The sequence below is a fragment of the Ips typographus genome, linkage group LG1 (assembly GCF_016097725.1).
Source record: "Ips typographus isolate SLU linkage group LG1, UJ_Ityp_2.0, whole genome shotgun sequence".
NCBI classification, from domain to species: domain Eukaryota; kingdom Metazoa; phylum Arthropoda; class Insecta; order Coleoptera; family Curculionidae; genus Ips; species Ips typographus.
The window spans coordinates 24,070,068-24,094,346 of NC_138422.1; the positions used below are offsets into that span (position 1 = coordinate 24,070,068).

At 36.7% G+C, this 24,279-nt stretch overlaps 1 protein-coding gene across 2 annotated transcripts in view; it reads right to left on the minus strand.

The window, feature by feature from the left end:
* LOC145729054 (tachykinin-like peptides receptor 99D) overlaps positions 1-24,279 on the minus strand; it is a 164,523-nt gene that overhangs the window by 139,177 nt on the left and 1,067 nt on the right. The window lies entirely within an intron of this gene.

Below are 24,279 nucleotides of genomic sequence, written 5' to 3' on the forward strand. Positions count from 1 at the left end.
AGAAATATAACAAATCCACAAAGCTCGAGGCTTGATTAGCAGAGATACCAAAATCGAACAAATGGATAATCAACATAATTTGTTCAATTTACATATAAAAATTAAAGAAGCCAGGATCGCTACAAACACGATTGGCGAGGCACTACAGGACATTGGCCAAAAGAATACTTTAATGATGAAAACCGAGGCATTTTGGAAAAACCGAACATAGAAACTTGACTGAAATCACCACAGAAGTTGCGAATGCAATCAGGAAGCTTAAAAACATCAAAGCAGCAGGAACCGATGAAGTTTATGCAGATTTGCTGAAGTTCATAGAACAAAACCACCTCGACATCATTACAGAGCTATTCAATTACATTTATGAGAGCGGCCCAATTCCAGAAGAATAGCTGGTTTCAACATTTATCACAACTAAAAAAAATGTGAAGATAAATAGACGTATTTATCCCAAACTCGAAGAACATATCGGAGTGATACAATTCGGAACTGACTCGGAACACAGGAAGCATGTTTAGCCTTAAAACAACAAAAACTGTGATGCCTTTTCCTGTTTCATCGACTTCGAGAAGGCTTTTGATAGAGTAAATCACACAAAACTATTGGAAACGCTCAATCAGGCCTGGATTACAGGGATGTCCCCATTATATTTAACCTTTACTGGAAACAAAAGGCTTGTGTTCAGGGGGAGAATGCGCTCTCTGAAGAGTTTGACGTCCGCCAACAAGTTTGACAAGGATGTGTGCTCTCTCCTTTGTTCTTGAAATTTTTTGAAACCTACCACATGCGCCAACAAACTAGGAACATTTCTTAACAACAAAAGGAACAAATAAATGAAATTAAGATCCGAATTGAGACGAGTAGAACAGCTTTTAATCACATGAGAAGCGTGCTGTACCTCAGAGTCAGAGTTCTTAGATGCTACGTTTTCTCAATAGTAACATATGAGGTGGAAGCTTGGACCCAGATATGGTGCTACCGACACATGCTTAGAATATCATGGGTTATCATACTTCGCACATGTAATGCGAAACCAGAAATATATTCCTACTTCAGCTTATTATGCAGGACAAGGTAAAGAGATCCTGGAAAACGACAAATATCTTGACTGCGATGATGGACAGGAATGACATCTATGGATCGATTTAGGGATGCAGCAAATAAAATCAGATGAGCCATAGTAATCGCGATCGTCCACGGAGGATAAGGTACAAGAAGAAGAATGCTTTTTAAAAGTTTATTAGATTTCAACACTTTTTTGAAAAACGCTTTTTGAATATCACCATAAATATTAAACTAGAAATGTTATTAAGGACCACTCGCTGAGTCAATAAAAGCAAATTTCTGCTCAATTTTCTTTTTATACATCAATTGAGCTGTTGGGTCGACGATTTGCATGTTAAAGGGATTTTAAAAAGCCAATTGAAGAGTGGAGCGTTAACAGTGGGTCCCCAACCACCTCTTTGCCCGCCAATCCATGTAAATGTTCTCCATAATGCAGATAAGACCGGATTCCGATCTAACGATCGGAATAGTCGAATCGACAATGTCTGCGATAGAAAATGACGGCAGCGAGATTAGTTATGAAGGTCGCTTAATGCGAATACTTCCTATCGGAATCGGATTTTAAGCCAAAAAATCAAAAAACGACACTCGGGAAGCGGGCATTAAATTCCTGTTCAGCGCTCGCTAAACGTTTCTTCAGTCGGGATCCAGTAACGAGGTTGCCTTTTCCTGTTGAGATATCGACGAAGGGCTCTTTTAAGTCTCCCTGTTATTTGCTTAATCCAAAAAAAAAACATCTCATCCTAAGAGCAATCATAATAAAATCAAGAGAAAAAATGCCTTTAGAAGCGCAACGCTCAAAAATGTAGTGTAATAATACATAATTCTATTCTTCTTCTTCATATACCATCTCCATGTCTGAGGTTGGCTATCATCATTGCTATTCTTACCTTGGAAACTTTGGCTTTGAATACGTTGGAGGACGTGACGACGAACCGTTCTCGTAAGTTCCTAACCCAGGATATTCTTCTCATTCCAACAGACCTCCTTTCCACTATCTTTCCCTAGATTATGAGTTGCAGAATCTCATAACGTGTCCGAAATATTGCAGTTTTCTCTTTTTAACTTCATGTAGAATCTCCACGTCCTTCTCCGTTCTTCTTAGGACATCTACGTTTGTGACTACATTGTCCATGGTATTCTCAACATCCTACGGTATGTCCACATCTCGAAGGCTTCCAATTTTGCTCACAATATACGTTCAGGGTCCATCGCCACTACAGAGCAGCTTCTTGATCCACATGAAGGATGCACGGACCTTCTCAATGCGAATCTTTATTTCTGAACAATAGTCCACAGAACAGTTGACGCTTGTCCCCAAGTAGTCATAGCTCTCGACTCTTTCCAGTTTTTCGCCTACCACGTACAGATCCTCATTTGGCACTTCACTTTTGGGAACAATCATGTATTTGGTCTTCGTATCGTTCAGTGTTTGATCATATTCTCGACTAGATGTGATGACGTTATTCAATATATTTTGAAGGTCGGACATGTTTTCGGCGAGAAGTACTGTATCGTCCACATAGCGCAAATTGTTCAGTGAAATTCTGTTAACTCGTATTCCACTTTCTTTATTTTCGAAGACTTTGGTGAAAATTTCCTCTGAATTCAAGTTGAAGAGGAGTGGCGAAAGACCCCAACCTTGTCTGACTCCCCGTTTGATTTCCACTGACTTAGTTTACATTTACATACTACTAAAAGAAAGCAAAACACGAAACTATAGTACCCCTTCCAAAGCTTAAAACTATTGGCTAGAAATTGAAAACAAATGTAACGTATATTAAGCAGAGTTAAAAATGTTTTACCCGTTTAACCAACATAGGCAACTGTGCAACAAGATAAAAGCTGGAAAACTCCAGATTTATTGAGGAGTTGACCAGAAATGAAGCAGCTGAATGTAATAAAGATATAAAATGAAGGGAAATAGCTAGAATGCAGGTAAGGAATGAAGAAGTATCTCATCTCACTAGAAGATTCATTCACTGAGAGATTTTTATTGACAAAGTGTCTAAAATTATTGTACAAAATTTTATTAACAAGACTTTTAGGAAAACCCAAGTTGGTGGTTACAGTTTTGATCCACGAAAGTTTCTTATTGATGTTAAAGAGTCTATGAAAAAAGCAGTTTGAGAAGAGATTAAACGAAGCGTTGAAAGCCCATTAGTCCTAATAATATTCGCAGTTTTAAAGCCCAGCCTCATCAGATATTCAAATAGCTCCTGCTAGGACGTATTTCTCCAGCTCTTTCTTAGCCGCTCCATAAAATTTAATAGAACCATCGCCGTTATTATGATGGGTCTTGCCTGGGGCGTGAACAGAATTTTTTTTCTTTGTCGCACGTTCAACATACTATCACACAATGAGGATGCCCGTCTCTACGGAAAATAAGCCCACGCGGGGATTATTTTTGGGGTCGTGTGACAAGAGTAACAGGTAGAAGAAAATCCGTAATTTTTCTTTAGCGGATAAAGGGGAGGTGTGTTTCATAAAAACGCTTGGAGCAGCTTTTCCAAGCTGGAGCTAAATGAGGTTAGCGGAGCATTTTGCGATGTGTATGTTAAACGGTCTTAGGATGAGATCAAAAGGGCTTTGAATACGTTCATTATGAGCCACAAACGGAGTATTGTTCCTCGATTTTAAATCCAAGAGTTTCTAAGGCATCTAAATTTATTATAAAATAATGTCAAGCAAAAATGTGTAGCAAAAATTTTCGATTGAATACAAACTGATGTAAAATCCAATAACAAAGGAATACACAGGATGTTCCATTTAAAATACGAAACTTTATCTCACAATTGTTGCCATAGACTTTGATATTCTGCCAAACATTCAGTACTCTGATCCTTAAAATAATCTGTTCCTAATGGATAATGGCATATCACCGTGATCCATCTTATTATGCATGCGATTTCCATGTATCAAGATTCAAAAAAGGTGCAACAAAACGTGCAGCATAATCTGATTAAAAATAACAAGAGAATACGAAACTAATGACCATCTAATGACATGATTACATGTACGTTTTAATATTATAAAAGAAATTCGACGCCTATAGAATTACCACTCAGAATTCAACTTATCAAGGTTAAAAATAAGTTTATGATCTACAGGGTGGTCCAGTTTTAACTGTTTACCATTCGATAGTTTATCAAAAAATAGGTTGACATGCATTTATGTCATTTTCCTGAAAAATGCTTCCTAAGGACAATACAGTTCGTCAAAGTTCAATCAATTCAATGTCAAACCGTAATTTTGATCAAATTTAGAACAAATACTTAATGACGTTTGTCCAAATTGTCCAGTATCGTAGATATAGGAAGATGGTTTTAGTTTTTTCGCTGGATATTTTTCAAAAATGATAGTTTCTTCTACTTTTCTTGTTCAATTTGAAAAAATAAGTATCTTTTATCAAATTCTGATTTGAAACTTTATTTACGAGATAATTGAGTTATTACGTTCAAAGACCCAAAACCAATCCAACCCAACTTAAAAATTGAGTGGAAAACGGTAAAAATTGATTTAAGAAGATTAAAAAATGACGTTGTAGCTAGTTTTTAGAGTTTCCAGACAAATTGAAAGACTTTGATTATAAAAATTGACTTAGAAACCAATAAATTTACTTTGAAACGATGAAAATTGACTTGAGAGGCTTAAAAATTGTTCTTGTAACCAGTTTTCATAGTTTTCAGATGAATTAAAAGACTTCAGTCTTGAAAATATAGTTGGAAATTGTGAAAATTGACTTGAAAGACTTAGAAACTGTCTTTGTAGTAGTTTATAATTTGAAAACACATTTTAATATTTTAGTCTTGAAAATAGTCTTAAATACAGAATATCTATTGACATTAGAATCATAAAAATTGACTTAAAAACTAACATTTCAAATTTTTTTCTTTTGCTATTATTTTTCTTAGAAATCTGGACTATTTTTAAAGCTTTAAAACTGCTTTCGGCTTAGAAATTCGAGTTTCAAGACTATCCTCACCAAGTTTTTGACACAGCAAAAATTTGAGCATTTCTTAAAAATGTTTTTAGTGCCTTAAAGCTGTCTTTAGCCTGAAAAATCAAGTTTCTGATTTATCAGTCCTGAAAGCCAGTTTGTACACTGTCCAAAGTCTTAAAAATGTCATTTCAAGCTTCTTCACTATTAAATTGACTTCAACACTCATTGGTGCAAGAAATTGGAGCATGTGTAAGAAATTCGGACTGTTTTTAGTGTTTTAAGACTGAAAAATCGAGTTTAAAGCTATTTATAATAGTAAAAGTTAAGTTTCAGGCTCTTCAGTGATGAAAGTAAAAAATTTTGGCAATAAATGCTAGAATATTAGTCCTGAACACTAATTTTTATATGTCCAGTGTTTAATTGAATTCTAGACTTGTTTATCCAAAAAATTGAGTTGTACACCAATTAAAGTTCTGAAAATAGACTTTTGGACTCTCTTTAGTCTTAGTAAAGTCATTTCTAGTCTTAAAAGTCAACTTTCACACTATTTTTAGTAGTAAAAAATTAGTTTTATGCCCAACAAGTTTTGTCTTGATTTCCAGACTGGTTTTCGTGCTTGAAATCCAGTTTCAGGTACTCGACAATGGATTGCAGTCTGAAAACTATTCCTAGTAGTAAATAACAAGTTAGAGTTACAGTTCAGTCAGTTAGAGTTACACTACCTACAGTCTAAAAAAATTAACGCCAGTAAAAATTAGTCCAAAAATTCTGATTTTTTTTTTACTATTTTCAGTGTCAAAAATTAATTCACAAGGACAAATGACCAGATTTTAATCCTTTTTAACCATTTTGTGGTCTTGTCCCATTAATTTCTGTAAACTGGTAAAATACTGACAGTAATACTGACCATGGGAAGACCTTGTGAAAACCTGAACCATCAACATATAAAATGCAATTAATGTATAGTTTGAATTAATTTAATGGTGAAAATGATGACAGTTGTTCATGTAATGGCATATCAAGTACTAGGAAATTACTGTAATATATTTTTTACAGAATGTGTTTTTTATAGTGTTTCTGTCCTTTGGGTTGGAATTTGGCAGTAGTCAGTGTAAAAACAGTGTCATACAGTAATTTTACAAAATACGTAGTTTTCCACTACTCTTTGCAATTTCCGTATTTATTTGTGGTATTAATCTTTTTTTTAATTACATATCCCGTAGCAACGGTAGATTATGTAAATCTTTAAAGTAACTTAAGTGAATAAACATCATACGAAATTATTATGTTGGACGTGCAATAGAGCAGTTATCCATTTCCAAGGCACTTTGGGCCACGTTGTTGAATGTTTCTAACTGGCTCCTACTCGTAATAAAATCCATAAAAATCCGCAGTGATGAAAAGAGAGATGTAGAGGAAACAGAATTAGGTCTCGCTGACCGTCCACATAAATTCGACGAAATTGATACGATTACCTTCTAGACATTTTGCTAGTTCCCCTTTTTTCTTGTTTACTAGGCTATATTTGGCAATTTGCTTTTCTTATCCGGTTTCGCATCGAAACTAAGTTAAGTGACATTATTGAATTCCATTCAGTTAACTAGGCACTATTCAATATAGACGATGCCTCTTTAAGGAAAAAATCACTTTTTACTTAAAACCAACTTCAAGCTCGGTTGGCGCATATTAGCTCTCGCAAAGCGAATAAAATTGATTTAAAGTTGCGACACGAAATCCATATGGAAATTGGGGCTCTGAGGTGCCAAAAACGTGTATTCCATTTCGTTCGTTTTGCCATTTTGCCATTGACGTCATCCACTGACAGGCTCATGTGAATTATTCCTAATGCTATCCACGCCTACGTTCGAATCATGGTAAGCACACTGAACATGAATGAAAGGGCATAAGAATGCGCTTAGCAAACCAATCGGTTAATTATCCAAATTGATAGGAATGGTTAGAGTCGCAACCCTTTTTGCGAATTGTCATCGGGGATAAACAGGATGCGGATTATATAGGGCGGAAGCCCAATAGCTTTATGATGGGATCGAATTGTTTGCCAACGGTTTGGATATTCAGGAGTAAATTTAGTGTTTCAGTATTTTTTGCTGTGCTGAGACGTGAAAGATTGAATAACTACAAAATTACGGTCTCAATTATTATGATAAAACAACCTTGTCTGTATCTGTGCACTATATGAGCTGAAAGTAACAAAACTCAAAAAGATAAAGGCTCTTCTGCCATGGATTTTAAATCTTGCCTCTCTGTGCAACCCGACGAAAGAAAGTACCTATTAAACCACTAGAGAATTTGGCTTTTAATATAAACACAAAAAGCTCCCCAAAAAAGAAGAAAAGTGCTGTTTTTTTTGTTATGAAAAATACAAGACAATGGTTGGCACATGCAGTGAAGAAGTCCTAAAAGTGTTTTAAGTGTTATCCGTTGAATTAGCTTGAAGAGGAGAAGACGCAAGTTGCTCTTATATTAAGGAAGAGCTTTTTGGTAAATGTGCGATAACTGAACGAATTAAATACAACCACCTGCTTACGAAAGACAACTCAAAGGGATGATAAATCATGTGCTTCTACCAATTGGATTGAAAAACACACACAATCCAGATATATGTGCAGTTAAGCAATAAAAAGTTGATTATATTTTTGTTGAATAAAAACTGTTCGGTTTTTCTTAACTGTGAATCCGTAATGAAGAATTTCATAATTGTACCAAGACGCTCTTCTTCAACAAGTTTGGAAATAAGGTATAGAAGAGCAAAAACTAATTAAAATTAACGGGAATTTCCATGCAAAACCTTTAAATAGCTGCAAACTAGCATGGAAAGTTAAGGAAAATGAAGGAAAGTACATCCAGTGAAGCTCATCACTAGCACCGGAACTTTCCACTTCAAATCTTACTATGAATATGAAGTTATTGAAACCTTTCACAGTCATACCAAATAATATGCAGTCATAAGAGGAGAGGAGACAGACAGTCACTAATTTCGACAGTCCTCTGACAGTAAAGACCAAAGTGACAAAAGCACGGGAAAGAGGTACCTAATCTCCAAATTCCAAATAAAAGTTTGACAACAACCACTAATTTTGGGTAAACACAGTGTTCATAGTAATTAAGAAGACCACAAACCAAGCAACAGATGAGAGAGTAGATAGAATATGTGAGCAATAGATAGATCTTGCGATACTTAATCTTCATCCAACTCTGTCATTCCATGCCTCTTCCTCTAGTCTTAGTTTTTGGATCTCTTCCTCTACACCATCTCTCCAGCTTCTTTTGGGTCTTTCACGTGTTCTCCTTCCCCCTGGTTTCCACTGCATTACTAGTTTAGATATTCTTGCCTCTGGCATTCGTTGCACCTGGCCAAACCATGTCTTGAATATCGTCCACTATTGTATGCTTGACGTTCATTATTTCTCTGATTCTCTAATTTTCTTTCCATTCTTGACCTGCCCGCCGTTCTTCTCCAAGAGTCCATTTCTGCTGCTTTCAGCATTTTCTTTGTTGTCTCTTTTAGTGACCATACCTCTGAGGTGTAGGTGGTTATTGCTTTACGATTGTATTGGAAATTCTTGTTTTGTTTTCTTTACTGATATTTTTGTACCAAAATACACTGTTAAGTCGTGATATTGCCTTCCTTTCCTGTGTGTGTGTCGGTCTTTTATTGCTTCTATTAGATCTACGTTGTTTGTTAGTTTCATACATAGGTATATATTTATACTTAGTTCACTGCTTTATTGTCTGTCCATTGTTTAGTATGAGATGAGATCCCCCTGTCCTCATCTTATATATTCTGTTTTGGACAAGTTGACTTCCAATCCCCATTTGGTGTACTCTTCTAAAAGCTTCATGAATTCAAGATCTTCATAGTCTTCAAATAAGTGGTCTAACGACGAAAAACCTGCTTGTTCTTCTGCTTCGTTATTTGTGTATTCATTTTCGATTCTACTACTGCTTCCGTGTTTGATTAGTTGCCCATATATCTCTCCTGGTCTCAGAGAGATATCTGGGGAATAAAAAGGAATAAAAAGATAATAATGGTGGTAATTCACTGAGATGACATAAAAGTTTCATTCTTTCTTTATTGAGACCAACTATAATAACAAAGAATTAGCAATAATTAAAGTAATTCCATTTCATTGCATAAGCAATAAATTACCAACTTAAATGTAGCTATTTACATATTCAATTCATTTTCACGCGATAAGAGTGTGGCGCTTTAATTCCACCCTCAAGACGTTTCTGAAAAACTTTTTCCCATTTACAACCCCCAAAACAGCCCCAACGGTTTCGTTGGATTCAAGGGCGTATAAAAAATCTACAACAAAGAGATAATTTATCCTGGGACAAAAAACTCCCCGAGTGCGCTTCAAAATAGGCACCTGAAGCTTAGCTCGGTCGTCTTTTATTGATGCAAGAATCCCCCGAAGGGATTTCAAAGGGCTCGCCAAGCTGCATGTTAAGCGGAGTGGTTTCTATTTTAGCGTTGGTGTTATTATGCAACGCGGCGTAATCGAACCTCGCCCTCTATCTTGTAATATCACCAAAGTGAGCGTATTTCGCAAATCTACCCTTAAAAGGCCTTGCGACTAATTTTATCGACAATTTTATTGAAAGGTAAAACAGCAAGACTGTCGGCTTACCCTATAAAACTTTACCCAGTACCACGTATTGACCGGTGATTCCGAATGTATACGATTATTTTTATGTTCTTTGACGTTATTGCCGTAAATAATCCGCTCTTATAGGTCCAGTTTTTTAGTTTATCGTCAACAAAGTGCAGTATAATAAGTGGAAACAAAAATTTCATGTTCAACCAGGGAATACTACAACGGTTTACATGACGATAACGCCCACTGAATTGTTGTATTCCCTTCTGAGCGGTCAGGAAATTGCCGGATATTGAATTTCCTTTTATATCTATTTACATTTTATTATTTGCTTTTATTTTTTTATTATGGACTAAAACATACGAATGTGGGAATCTAGTTACTAAAGGTACGTGTATTCTTAGTTCAGTAAATCGTACGGATATACCAAGTGCTACATAATTATAAATTAAACATTTTATAGCACATCGTTGTTCCTCCATACCTATTTTCTATTTTACTTTTTACTTTTAGTTAAAAGCGTTTAACGAAAATAAGTAATATGAAGTTAGCATTAGAAATTCTTGTGGCTTTCGAGTAATTATCATGAATTTAGTCTTCTTGGTCTTGATATTGAGGCCCATGTTCTTACTGCATTTCCCGACAGTCCCAAGCATATCCCGCAAATCCTCCATGTTATCTGCAGTTAGAACTGTGTCGTCCGCATAACGAATATTGTTGACTCATACACCATTCACCTTAACGCCCACGTTGCGTTCTTCCTGAAAGATGGCTTCAGAATATAAATTGAAGAGAAGTGGGGAGAGAACTCACCCTTGTCTGACCCCTCTACAAATTGGTCTTGCTTCTGTGAGATCGTTACCAACTCTGACTTCAGCCATTTGGTTCCAGTATAGGCTTTGAATGCAGCGGATGTCTTTTTGGTCTATGTCCAATCTATTTAGGATTTGGATCAGTTTATGATGTTGGACTCTGTCGAGCTTCATAATCGATGAAACACAGCATTATGTCCTTTCTCTGATCGTTGCAGTTCTGAATCAGTACTTGAGCTTCTCTCGTGCCCAAACCTCGTCTGAATCCAAATTGTGTGGATCCGATGTTTCTTTCGCACTTTAATGATATTCTGTCTTGGATAATCTTAAGGAATATCTTCAGTGTGTGACTCAGGAGGCTGATTAGTCTGTGGTCCTCACATTTTGTTGCATTGTTCTTTTTCGGCAAGGGGACAAAGTTCGATGTTAACCATTTGGCGGGATATTCGCCTGTGTTATAGATTCGATTAAATATCGTCTGAAGAACTGTGATGCTTTTGTCGTCCAATAGTTTGAGCAACAGGTATGCGGTCTGGGCCAATCGCCTCTTCTTCTTCTATCTTTGGATGTATTGATCGCTCTTATAATTTCCTATTTTGTGATTGGAGGTCCCAAGAGGTCTTTGTCGTCTACATTTTCAACAGCAGGTCTTTCATCGGCAAAAAGGTTGCTAATATAGCTTTCCCATATGATTTTACGCTGTTGATCATCCTGCGCTAATTCTCCCTGATCCTTTTCTACATTAGAGAATGGACTCTTTCTATATACTCCTGTCCGTATTCATTAGCGGTCTTTATCTTTTCTTCTCTTTTAGCGGTTCTCTCATTCTTAGCGGTTCTTATCTTCGTTCTAATGACTTTCTGAATTTTTTTGTAGTTATCACCATTCCCTTTGTTCTTGTACCCTCTTCGTTCCTCAAACAGCGATGGTATCTCATCTGTTTATGTCCCAATTCTGCCTCCGCAACATTGGTCATGGCAGCCTCTATTTCTTCCCATACGTCACCCATGTTATCTTCCTCTACCCGCTGTGGATCTATGGTTGTCAGTATTTTCTCATTAAGATTTCTGGTAACTTTGTTTTTTGTTTCATCATCTTTAAGTCTTTCGTAATCTATCTTTCGCTGTGGAACACGGGTTTTGATTGTCACAATTTTGATTTTGATTACCGCCATCAAGAGAACATGGTCTGAGGGCACATCGGCGCCCGGATAGGTGCATACTCTCTTTACCGATGTCCCATAACGTTTGTTGATGAGTATGTAATCGATCTGATTGCGGATTATGTTGTCTCCCAGTTTGAAACTAATTACCTGAAGAAACCAATTAGAAACAACTAATGTTGCCGGAAAGTTTCCTGGTAAAAGCTGCTGACATTTCTGAACGTGATACGAATATAACAATTATTATTTTTTTTCTTTTAGATTCAGAGCACATCAATATAGAGTTAACTGTATTGAATCCTATATTAGCCCTTTACTTTCACTTGAAGCAAATGCAACTGAATCAGAGTTATTTCCTACTTCATCTTTTAAATTCAAACTTACATAAAAGACACTCTTAGATGCAGTATATTGGATACATTTTTGAAAGTTTGACAAAAGTTACAACAAAACTCCTAAGAAATCTGAAATCCTAAATACCAATAAAATGTATTCATTAACTGTGTTGTTTATAGTATAAAACTTGAAAACAACAGAATAAACACTTAGAAAGTGTCTCTGATATAATTGCATGTAATAGCATTTTTAGTCTAAAATGTCAGGGCAGTTCCATTAAAAGCTTGCATTCAATTTGAGTCTTACTAAAATGCATTAAAATGCAAGATTTCATTCACTTTAATGTACAATATCAGTGAAAACTAAAATGAATGAAACATGAATGAGGCAGCCACTTTTTAGCTTTGCATAACTGAGCAATTTTATGAAATAATTCTTCTTTGTAATTAACTTTCATTTATTTAGAGTGTTGTAGTGAGTGGTTTGCAAGAGATTCAAAAATATACAAACTTCAAGTTTTATGTCCCTTTTTGAGATTACCGAGCAAAGTAAATTCCAGTACGACAACAAATCCGCCAGTCGCGTTGTTTAAACTGTCAACGATCAAGTAAAGAAGCGAAGATTCCTGCACTTCAAAACGGTTTGAGCCGATAAATTCGCTCCGTGCATATTTGACGATGTTTCTTCGTAAGTTCAGTCTGAAAAGGGCAACGGAAAACCCTGCCACCATTTAGTTTCATGAAATATGCAACCCGACTCGCGTTTCCCATCCCCCCATTCTCTGTTTTTTCGTTAGGGTCCGCTATAGAGTCGTTAAACTTTATGAGGCGTGTTAATTTTCCATGGAGAAAGCTCCTTTACAGGTTGTAAAGCTGGTTTTGTCGCACTAGTATTAACCTTCACGCCAAGTTCTAGCGAAACAAATTAAGCCCAATATAGATTTGATAGATTTAGCTTTTATGGACGTCACACGAAAATGCTTCTAACCTAAAATATTTAGTTGTCTAGGACAACTCTGTCTATCGTTTGACACTGCCAAGGCAGTGAAACAGCTCACAGAGGGACCGTTGAATATTCCGTAACGATTTTGAAGTAGTAAACAGGCAAAAACATTAAATTTTGACAACCTGGAGAATTGTAACATACATTTTGACTAATCTAAGACTTCTACCATCATTAGACAATTCTAAAGGACTAAAAATGCTTCTAAGGCACTATAAAAGCAGGAAAGAAGTTTCTAAAACTGTTAAACAACTTTTACTTACGACCTCGGTGTAAATAGCTAATTACGCATAGTTTTTCGTTATGTAATAACCCTCTTTACGCACAGTTGTAGTTTGTTATTGGACTGTTTTAAGATCGGTCAAAAACTAATTGTTCTAATGCTGAAGAAAATTGATTTCGTTTCCATTTCTTGCTTTATCAAAGTATATTAGATGGAGATCACTGCGTAGTGCATTGTTTATACAGTTTTAAGTTTTTTTGTTAAAGTTCATCTAGATTCTAGACATCTGCAATAGCACATACATCAAATAATACTACTGAAAACACTGCCTAAGTCTCAACAAGCAACAAAACAGATACGCCATTGTTCTTTCTTAATAACTCTAGTGCTCTAAGGCATTTTACGCACTCATGGAATTACACACTCGAGGCTTCGCGGTTTCGTGCGTAACTTTTTCCATATCGTGCGTAAAACGCTTGTTACAGCACTAGTAAGACGTTTGTTAACATTTATTAGCAGTTCTATGCCAAGAAAACATTTTTAAAGTAGTAAACAATCTTACAACATCAATTTGACTATCTAAAGACAGTAAGAAGGCTTTCTAAATCAGTTTACTGGTTATAGAAAGTTATTCTGAACATCTTTGGTTTCTCACAAAATGTCCATTACTCTCACCATTTTCGAGATGTTTGACTCTCTTTACTCATTTGTTTAAAAAATGCATAAAAAATTTTAAAATTTGGTATCTTCACTATTTTTGGAGTTTCAGCGGCTCTTTCACGTCTTGCTAACCGCAAAACGAATTAGCATACACAGGGTGCTCAAAAAAACATTTAAATTTAAAACTAACGTTCTGTCAGTTGTAACCGCGTTTACCAGGTTCTAAGTGGGGGTAAACCTAGTGCTCTAGTTGCAGAATGTTCTTGCAATATTTCCGTTCCTTTAAGCGTTTTCCAGATATTCGACAATTTTACTTTTTTTTGGAAATTGCATCAACATGCGCCATTTTTGGGGTTTCAGCAACCACAAAAAACTCAAAATACTCATCTAAAGTGCTCTTTCACGATTTGCTAACCGCAGCATGACATGAATATATACAGGATGTTCAAAAAACTCAAAGAAGAACAGTTTGAAACTACGAAGGCGTAGAAGGGCTACAAACATTTTTTTTCTTAAATTCCGACTTCCGACGAACTCTGAATTTAGTTAAATTCTGACTTTGTACTCAGAATTTAATTAAATTCCGACTTCAAACTCGGAATTTACTTAGATTCCGACTTCAAACTCGGAAATTAACTAAATTCCGACTTCAAACTCGGAAATTAGTTAAATTCCGACTTCAAACTCGGAATTTAGTTGCAATGTTGTCAGACTGACAAATTCTACTATTTCACATCTACTAATTAAGATCAAAAAGTGTTTGCAATGTTGCCAAACTGACTAATTTTACTAATTTGGTTTGAAGAGTATATGCAATGTTATCAAACTGACTAATTCTACAATTTTGGTTTGAAGAGTGTTTCCAATCTGCCCAAACTGACAAATTCAACTAATTTCTTTGAAGTGTGTTTGCTTGCAATGTTGCCTAATTAACAAACTCTCCTAATTTAGATCGAAGACTGTTTGAAATGTTGCCTAACTGACAAAATTTGGTAATTTGGTTCAAAAGTATCCTAGTTCAATGTTATCAAACTAACAAATTCTACAATTTTGGTTCGAAGAGTGTTTTTAATGTAACCAAACTGACAAGTCCGACTAATTTCTTTGAAGTGTGTTAGCAATGTAGCCAAAGTTAACAAATTTTACTAATTTGTTTCGAAGAATGTTTGCAATGTTGCCAAACTGAAAAATTTTGTCTAATTTGGTTTGAAGAGCTTTTGCAGCGTTCGAAGTCGGAATTTAGTTAATTTCCGAGTTTGAAGTCGAAAAATAACGTCTGTGGCCTTTCTACGCCTTCGTACATTCTGAATATTTTTGGTGAAAAATTTCTGTTTCTTTAACCGTTTCCCAGATATTTGACTTATTTACTTTGTTTGGGAAATTGCATCAAAATGTTGAAAATTTCGTATTGCTGCAATTTTTCCAAATTGCTCAAACTCCTCTTTAACTTTGTACTAATCACAACACGATTGGACAGACATTTACTCGGTTGTAAGTGAATGTAAACCTAGTCCACTGGGTGCACAAAACCATTCTGAACATGTAGGTCTTTTACCAAATTTTAGAAACTCTCTTTTTTAAATAAATTTGAAAATAATGTTGCGAAGCGAACTTTTGATTATTAGTTAGGATTTCTTTAGTTATTTGTTGTTACCCCTGTATGTTACGTTGCTTTGTTTACGTTCTACATTCTTTTGTCTGTGTTCTAGAAAATCCTGGCTCCGTTGCTTATATAGAGAGAGATTTATGTTATAGCTTAATGAGTGTGAGAGAGAAAGTCTATTTCATGAATATTTGGGAACTTTCTAGAAACCATGGAAGCCTATATAAGCAGCTGAACCAGGCCTGGTAGTTAGTTGTTGAGTTGATGATTGTAGTGAAGTCGAAGTTGTCAGATTACGAGGTTAAGTGTCAGTGTCAGTTTATTGTTTGTAAACAATATACAGTGTTGAACAAGAAGTGTGTCATTAAGGAGTACGACGGTACATTTGGTGTCAGAAGTGGGATTGGAGAATCGAAGAAGAGTTCCAGAGGAAGACAGAATAAACCGACAAAAGCAGAAGGTGTGTTGAATGCCTGTGAGTACACGACAACAAAGTGCCAAAATGGATGAAGGAATGAAACAACTTATGGAGATGATTCAAGCAATGAAAGCAAGTCAGGACCAAAAGTTGGAGGAAATGAAAGCGAGCCAAGACCAACAGTTTGAAGAAATGAAAGCGAGCCAAGACCAAAAGTTCGAAGAAATGAAAGCAAGCCAAGACCAAATTAAAGACCAGTTTCAACAACAAGATGAAAAATTAGACCGGGTAATAAATGAAATTAAAGGAGAAATGGACAACAGGATGGAAATTTTGGAAGAAAAGGTAAATGAGAGGATAAGCGGTATGGAGGAGACCGTTCAGACCTTGCGAGAGGAATTTGACAAACTACAGGAAAAGTCTTCAAAGCCAACCGTAGTCGCCAGTTCTAGTGTCTGCTCAAATATTAAGCCACCAGTTTTCGACGGTAAGACCTCATGGCAGGTTTACAAAAAACAGTTTGAGGCTGCCGCAGAGGCCAACAATTGGACATCAAGTGACAAAGCCACTGCCTTGGTTTTGTCACTTCGAGAAGAAGCACTGGAGGTTTTGCAGACTTTGGACGAGAGCCAGTACAAAAACTACGACGACTTAATCCAACATTTAGAGATGAGATTTGGAAATAAGCACCTAGAACAAGTATACGAAGCTCAGTTGTCTAGTAGGACCCAAAGAAGCACGGAAACACTTCAACAGTATGAAGCCGACATTGCTCGATTAGTTTGTCTGGCCTATCCAACGGCCTCTCACGACATTAGAGAGCGAATGGCAGTACGGGCTTTTGTACGAGGTCTTAAAGATTGTGACACAGAGCAAGCAATACGATTAGCGAGATGCCAAACATTGCATGATGCTCTTGCCTACGCTTTGGAGTTTGAGGTGGTCAAGCAAGTATCACGAGGACATACTCGAGTGCGTCAAGTCAGAAGCCTTACACCGGAACCGAGAAACCGATATTCCAATTCAGATCACACAACTCAGTCAGACTTGAGTCGTCAGCTGGAGGCATTTCGAAAAGAACTAATGGGAGCGTTAAATAGAAGAAGTCAGAACAACCGAAACGCTCAAACCACCACGTTTACTCGGTCATTGGAATGCTGGAACTGTGGAGAAAAGGGGCACATTCAATCGCAGTGCCGCAAACCTAGAAGAATGCAGAACCAGGAAAACGAAGAGTAGCCAGTTTTCCGGGGCAAAAGCTGGCTATGCAACACTGTCAAGCCCCACCAACCATAATTAAAGTAGCCCGTCTTCAGCACGAAAACACCAGCTTAATAGTGACCGGTAAGATTTGCGGCCGAGATTGCCAAATGGTTGTTGATACCGGTTCTTGCCATACTATCGTAAGGCCGGACATAGTGAAACACTGCAGGATTAGCGACACTGGTACAAAGTTTATATTGGAAACTGCCGCTGGTGAGTCAATGCCTGTTCTGGGAATCCATGAAGCTGAAGTGAAGCTTGGGCGACGTGTCTTCAACCATACCGTTTTTGTGGCCAACATAACTGATGACGTCTTAATGGGCTTAGATCTTATGGAGCAACACAAGTTCCAGCTGGATTTGGAGAATAGACTGATCAAGACTGGACAAGACGAGATTGTTATGATGACACCCGAACAAGATATGCGTGTGAGGAAAGTCACGTTGCAGGAAGATGTCAACTTACCTGCAAGATCAGAGACCATCGTAAAAGTTAATTTGGACAGAAAAACGGAATTGAGCAAACTTCAGCTGATAGAACCGAGTTATGAAGAGGAAGATGATGCTGTGAAGAAGGGAGTTCTTGTAGCCCGCACCCTAGTCCAGCAGAAAAACGGCCAAGCATACGTAAAAGTCGCCAATTTGAAAGAATGTGGTCAAAGACTAAAAAAAGGCGATATAATAGCCAAATCCGAACCAGTACTTATGGTGACTAAGGAGTCGCACGAAACAAAACCAAACCCTGACAGTGACCTTCCTGAGTGTTTGGTGCACTTAATGAAAAAGACGAGCTCAATTTTGACTGATCAAGAAAAACAGACTTTTGGCCGTTTGCTTCACGACTACAAGGACGTGTTCGCCTTAAATGAAACGGATTTGGGAAGAACTCATTTAGTGAGGCATAAAATTGAAACAGGGGATTATTTGCCCATTAAACAAAGACCCAGACGGCTCCCATTGGCTAAGCAGGCAGAAGTGGAAAATCTTATACAGGACATGGCGGATCGCGGCGTCATTGAGCCATCCACCAGCCCTTGGAGTTCTCCTGTGGTACTTGTTACTAAGAAAGATGGGTCGACAAGATTCTGCGTGGACTATAGAAGACTAAATGAAGTTACTAAGAAAGACAGTTATCCCTTGCCCAGAATAGATGACACCATAGACACTCTGGCTAACGCAAAGTGGTTTTCCACCTTGGATCTAAAAAGCGGATACTGGCAAGTGGAGATGGATCAACGGGACAAAGAGAAAACTGCCTTCTCAACTGGAAATGGCTTGTGGCATTTTAACGTCATGCCTTTTGGACTTTGCAATGCTCCGGCAACCTTCGAAAGATTAATGGAAACTATTCTACGAGGATTGACTTGGAAAACCTGTCTTGTTTATTTAGACGACATCATTATTATGGGCAAAACATTTGAAGAACACCTGCAAAACGTTGAAGAAATCTTCAAGAAGTTCAGAGGGGCAAACCTGAAATTAAATCCGAAGAAATGCAGCTTTTTCCAAGAAGAAGTCGAATACTTGGGACACGTTATATCGTCAAAAGGAGTAAAAACCGACCCGAAGAAAACTGAAGCTGTAAAGAATTGGCCTGTTCCGAAAGACAAGCACGAATTGAGAAGTTTTCTGGGATTGTGTTCCTATTACAGAAGGTTTGTTCGTGGATTTGCTGATATAGCCAGACCCCTACACAAATTGACGGAGAATAACCAGCCCTTCGAATGGACTACAACATGTCAGGAAGCCATGGAAGAACTGAAAGTAAACCTTTGTTCTCCACCAGTTTTGGCTTTTCCACGACCTGGGGAAGAGTTTATTGTGGACGCAGATGCTAGTAATATTGGTTTAGGCGGAGTTTTATCTCAAATTCAAGATGGTGAAGAACGAGTGATCGCCTATTTCAGCAAATCACTATCAAAGCCAGAGAGAAATTATTGCGTAACCAGGAAGGAGCTGTTAGCCGTAGTGAAAACAGTCGAGCAGTTTCACAAATACCTGTACGGACAACGATTCAGACTAAGGACGGACCATGCCTCTCTGAAATGGCTATTTCAATTCAAAAATCCAGAAGGACAAATAGCTCGATGGTTGCAAAGACTTCAAGAATATGACTTCCAGATTGAACACAGAAAGGGACGTTTGCACGGAAACGCGGACGCAGTGTCACGAAGACCTTGTGTGGAAGGTTGCAATCACTGTAAACGCCTGGAGATAGCTGAATTTGGAAAGCCTTGTCGAAGGATCGCTCTGAAAAATGACATCGCATGGGATCGGGAAAACTTGGCTGCCGATCAACGAGAAGACCCCGATTTAGGACAGATAATTAACTGGAAAGAGCGTGGAGAAAGACCAAATTGGGAGGAGATTTCCGCTAAGTCTCCAACATTAAAGGGATATTGGGCATTATGGGAGTCCCTTATTATTGATGGAGATTTACTAAAAAGAAAATGGGAAAGTCCGGATGGGAAAGAAGAACGACTACAGGTAGTTCTGCCAAGAAACCGAGTTAGTGACGTACTGAAAGAAGCCCATAATGGAATTGGTGGAGGGCACTTTGGCATCAACAAAACGTTAAATAAAGTTAGGGAAAGGTTCTATTGGCTACAAAGCCGCTCAGATGTAGAAGATTGGTGTCGGCGTTGCGCAGACTGTTTCAGTAGCAAGGGTCCCAAAACTCGAAGCCGAGGATGTATGAAGCAGTATATTGTCGGAGCTCCGTTTGAGAGGATTGCCGTTGATGTAGCTGGACCTTTTCCCAAAACTAATTCCGGAAATCGCTATGTCTTGGTCGCAATGGACTACTTCAGTAAATGGCCAGAAGTGTACGCAATACCAAACCAGGAAGCCGCTACTGTAGCAGAAGTTCTGGTTGACAACTTCTTCTGCAGATTTGGAGTACCGAGGGAGCTGCATTCGGATCAAGGGCGTAATTTCGAATCGGCAGTATTCACGGAAGTGTGTGATCGATTGGGAATTAAGAAAACCAGAACTACTCCATTACACCCACAGTCAGACGGAATGGTGGAACGTTTCAACCGGACACTAGACAACTACCTAAGGACAGTCGTCGATAACAATCAGACAGATTGGGATCAGCACATTCCGTTTTTCCTGATGGCTTATCGATCGGCAGTACATGATTCCACTGGCCAAACACCAGCTAGTGTTGTCTTTGGAAGGGAGCTTCGTTTGCCAATGGATCTTCTTTTTGGACGACCGGAAGAACCCCCAGCCTCTTGTGATAGCTATTCAGAAAAATTGGCGCAACGCTTGCATGTGATCCATGAGGAAGTTCGGCAGAAGTTGAAATTTGCAAGCGACCGACTAAAGACAAGATATGACAAAAGGGCCAACAGCAGCGGATTCCAAGCCGGTGATCAGGTCTGGTTATACAATCCTGCTCGAAAGAAAGGAAAGTCACCGAAGCTACAGAGGTCATGGGAGGGACCCTACGACGTTATAAAGCGTCTGAACGACGTCGTCTACAGAATACAGCGAGGACATCGGGCGAAAATGAAAATAGTTCACCTGGATCGACTTGCACCTTACCGACCACCCAAAGCTGGTGAAGTTGATGATCGGGACGATCAACTCTAGGAGGGGGGCAGTGTTGCGAAGCGAACTTTTGATTATTAGTTAGGATTTCTTTAGTTATTTGTTGTTACCCCTGTATGTTACGTTGCTTTGTTTACGTTCTACATTCTTTTGTCTGTGTTCTAGAAAATCCTGGCTCCGTTGCTTATATAGAGAGAGATTTATGTTATAGCTTAATGAGTGTGAGAGAGAAAGTCTATTTCATGAATATTTGGGAACTTTCTAGAAACCATGGAAGCCTATATAAGCAGCTGAACCAGGACTGGTTAGTTAGTTGTTGAGTTGATGATTGTAGTGAAGTCGAAGTTGTCAGATTACGAGGTTAAGTGTCAGTGTCAGTTTATTGTTTGTAAACAATATACAGTGTTGAACAAGAAGTGTGTCATTAAGGAGTACGACGGTACATTCCAATGATTCCAGTTTACAACCAACTTACAATATACCAACAAACAGTCATGTTTATTAACTAAAAATTTAACTTGAAACTTCCACGAGTAAATGGTGCTTGCTTATTTATGGTTAACACTAAGTATATTTATAATGCGTTGGATTCTCGTCGTAATTAAGAGACTGCACGTACAGATCAGTCAGCGTAAACTTGCAAATCCACTTGATTCAATTTTGAACTATTTGCCAAGTATTATAAATAAAACTTTAGCTGATGCAATCTATCAAGAAGGAATATTTATATATTTGGGAAGAACTGGGAATATCTTATCAAAAGTTGTAATATTTTCAAAATGTTTAAAATTATGTCCAATTGACTTCTTTTTCAATATTCAGTTAGACAAAAATGTTCACTATAATTTATTGAGCTCGAAAGTTGGAAATTTAAAAGAAAAAAAAAATCAAAAAGACACTCTCAGTTAAGTATTGAAAATGCATTTAACACTTATTAAAACTTATCTTTTACGTACTCTTTTTTATCGTATTTAAAAATGTATATTATATATTTTTATTATATATTTATTAATATACAGGGTAATTCAAATTCGACCCTCACCATTGGGATCTCGGAAACTATAAGAGATACGAGAAAGTTTAAATTGGGGCAAAGCTGCGCAATGTAAAGCTCAACCAAATGCAGTTTTAAAAATTTCGATTTTCCGAGTACTTCCGAAGATATCCGAAAAAAACTGAAAATTTGATTTTTTGTTTTTATTTATTTCTAATCTTATTTAAAGAGATATTCCAAAACTAAAAGCACCTTAAACCAATAAAAAATGGTTTGTCACTTACTGTATAAATAACTATAAACTTGCACTTAACATTATACAAAATTGAAATTTGGCATAAAATGAAGTGCTTAAAATGATGATCTTTCTCTTGGAAACATAAATAAGCCTTTTAAGTTAGAGATAATGCTAACAAATCTCTTTTTTGATTAACTTAAATAGTTCAGCAATGCTTGTATAATAATAACATTTTCTGCGGGGGTTTCTTTTCTAGATACATTTTTAACTATGATTGACGCTCTAATGATCATCCGAATTATCGTGTTTGACAAGCACTGTCAAATAATGACATTTTTTAAAGCGGCCCATTAACTCAAAGCCAATAACTAAAGTAAAAATAGTTTTTATTGAATTATTTTGTTATTTATGAAGCAAATCATAAGTTATTATACATCACTAAAATCAGAATAAAACGTACTATTTGGTGGGCTAAAAATCCAATATGGCGCCCATAAGAAAAAAGAAAGTTGATGATGACTGACAGAAAACGAAAAGTCGTGTGGCAAATTTGTATCCATCATCGAATAGCTAGGAAAAAGTGGCAATGAAAAGATGCTTTTAGTTTTGGGATATCTCTTCAAATAAGGTTAGAAATAAATAAAAACAAAAAATCAAATTTTCAGTTTTTTTCGGATATCTTCGGAAGTACTCGGAAAATCAAAAATTTTAAAACAGCATTTGGTTGAGTTTTAAATTGCGCAACTTTGCCCCAATTTAAACTTTCTCGTATCTCTTATGGTTTCTGAGATCCCAATGGTGAGGGTCGAATTTGAATTACCCTGTATATAAAAATTTTTTATTTATGGGTGAAAGCTGTTTAAATCAAATTTTTGTTATACCAATCCTAAATTTAGCTACAGAATCTTCTCTGAAATTTTCTGAGTTATTTACTTACACCATGAATTTAGGCATTCAGTTGCATTTAATTCAAAGATAATATATTTAGTTTGAAAATATGCCAATAATTCGAAAGTCTCAGAAAACTCCAACCCCAGGAGCTTTTAATCTTTAATCCTAAGACCTTCAGATGAAAAATCTGAAAGACAGCATTGAAAAAAATAACTATTCTTGCAGAAAATGAATATGCTTTCTGGACTCAAGTATCAATTTCTTTATTAAAAACGCCTAGTAGGAAAAACCGCATTTTTATGGGAGTTTTCACCTCAAATCCGACACGACATAGCGCCATTACTCCTATAAACAACCTTCAAAATCCTCACATACGTTGCGTATATCAAATTACTTGATTAAAGTGGATTTATGATACGAAGTAGATTTTTCCCGGAATCATTAAACTGTATGTAGGCTTTCTCAAGGTGTACCTTCAAAAATTATTTTGTTAAATCACTATGACAAAAAGGAAACATTTTAATAGGAAGGTGAATGTTTAGAAAATAGTAAACGTCACATTAAAGACATTTATCGTTTTATTATCCATTTTACCAAAAGTTTCCACCCTCTGTTATTCTAAGCTCAATTTGCACTGTCGTATTTTAATCCGAGTTTAAGTTTCGTAGATAAATATGTACTCAAAGAGAATTCTTGGTAAAATTGAAGCTAATTTTCTAAAGAGTAGTTAGTAATTTACTCTGTCTTTTTGGCATCTATGAAAATGATACCAACTGCTTTTTATTTTCTATGGCACCAAAGCAAAGATTACTAAAAACATACGTTGTAGAACAAATACTGTCACTTAGAATTGATTCAAATTGTTTGCCAAAGGATATACAATATAGGTCTAAAATTTACATCATTTTTTGTGAATTGATACTACAACAGCTTTTTTAAATTTTTTAGAAAAGTGTCGTTTTTTTATTAATAAGTTAAACAGGAAAGACCAGAAGGTAAATCTCTTGAAAAAAATTATGGAGGAACATTACCAAAACCTACTGATTTTTGGCCTGAAGTGGTTATATTCTTTCTTTTACATCATTGATTGGTATTGCTAGTAATTCCAAATCACCCCCAAACCAGTGCATATGATTAAAACTGAAATTACGCAATAAATAATACTCTTAAGGTAACTCTTTAAGTAACCTAAACTTTTCTTTTTAGAAGTAATAAGCTGCCAGAAACTCCGGGGATTGCTCTCAACATTGTTTTCAATGAATCTCAATTGGTATTCCAGGTCATTAACTTTGACTTTTTTGAGTCATAAACGTTACTTGTATTTGGTATCATCCTGTTTACCCTGTCTAGGCAATACTTATTTGCGCAACAAGGGTGAAAAGTGAAACTTTTGCTCCCCCGAAAAATTCCATGGTGCAAAAAGCATTTTACTCCAGATTTGCACACCTAATGTTATGTTTTATTGAAAAAAGTAGCAGTTAAATAGCATG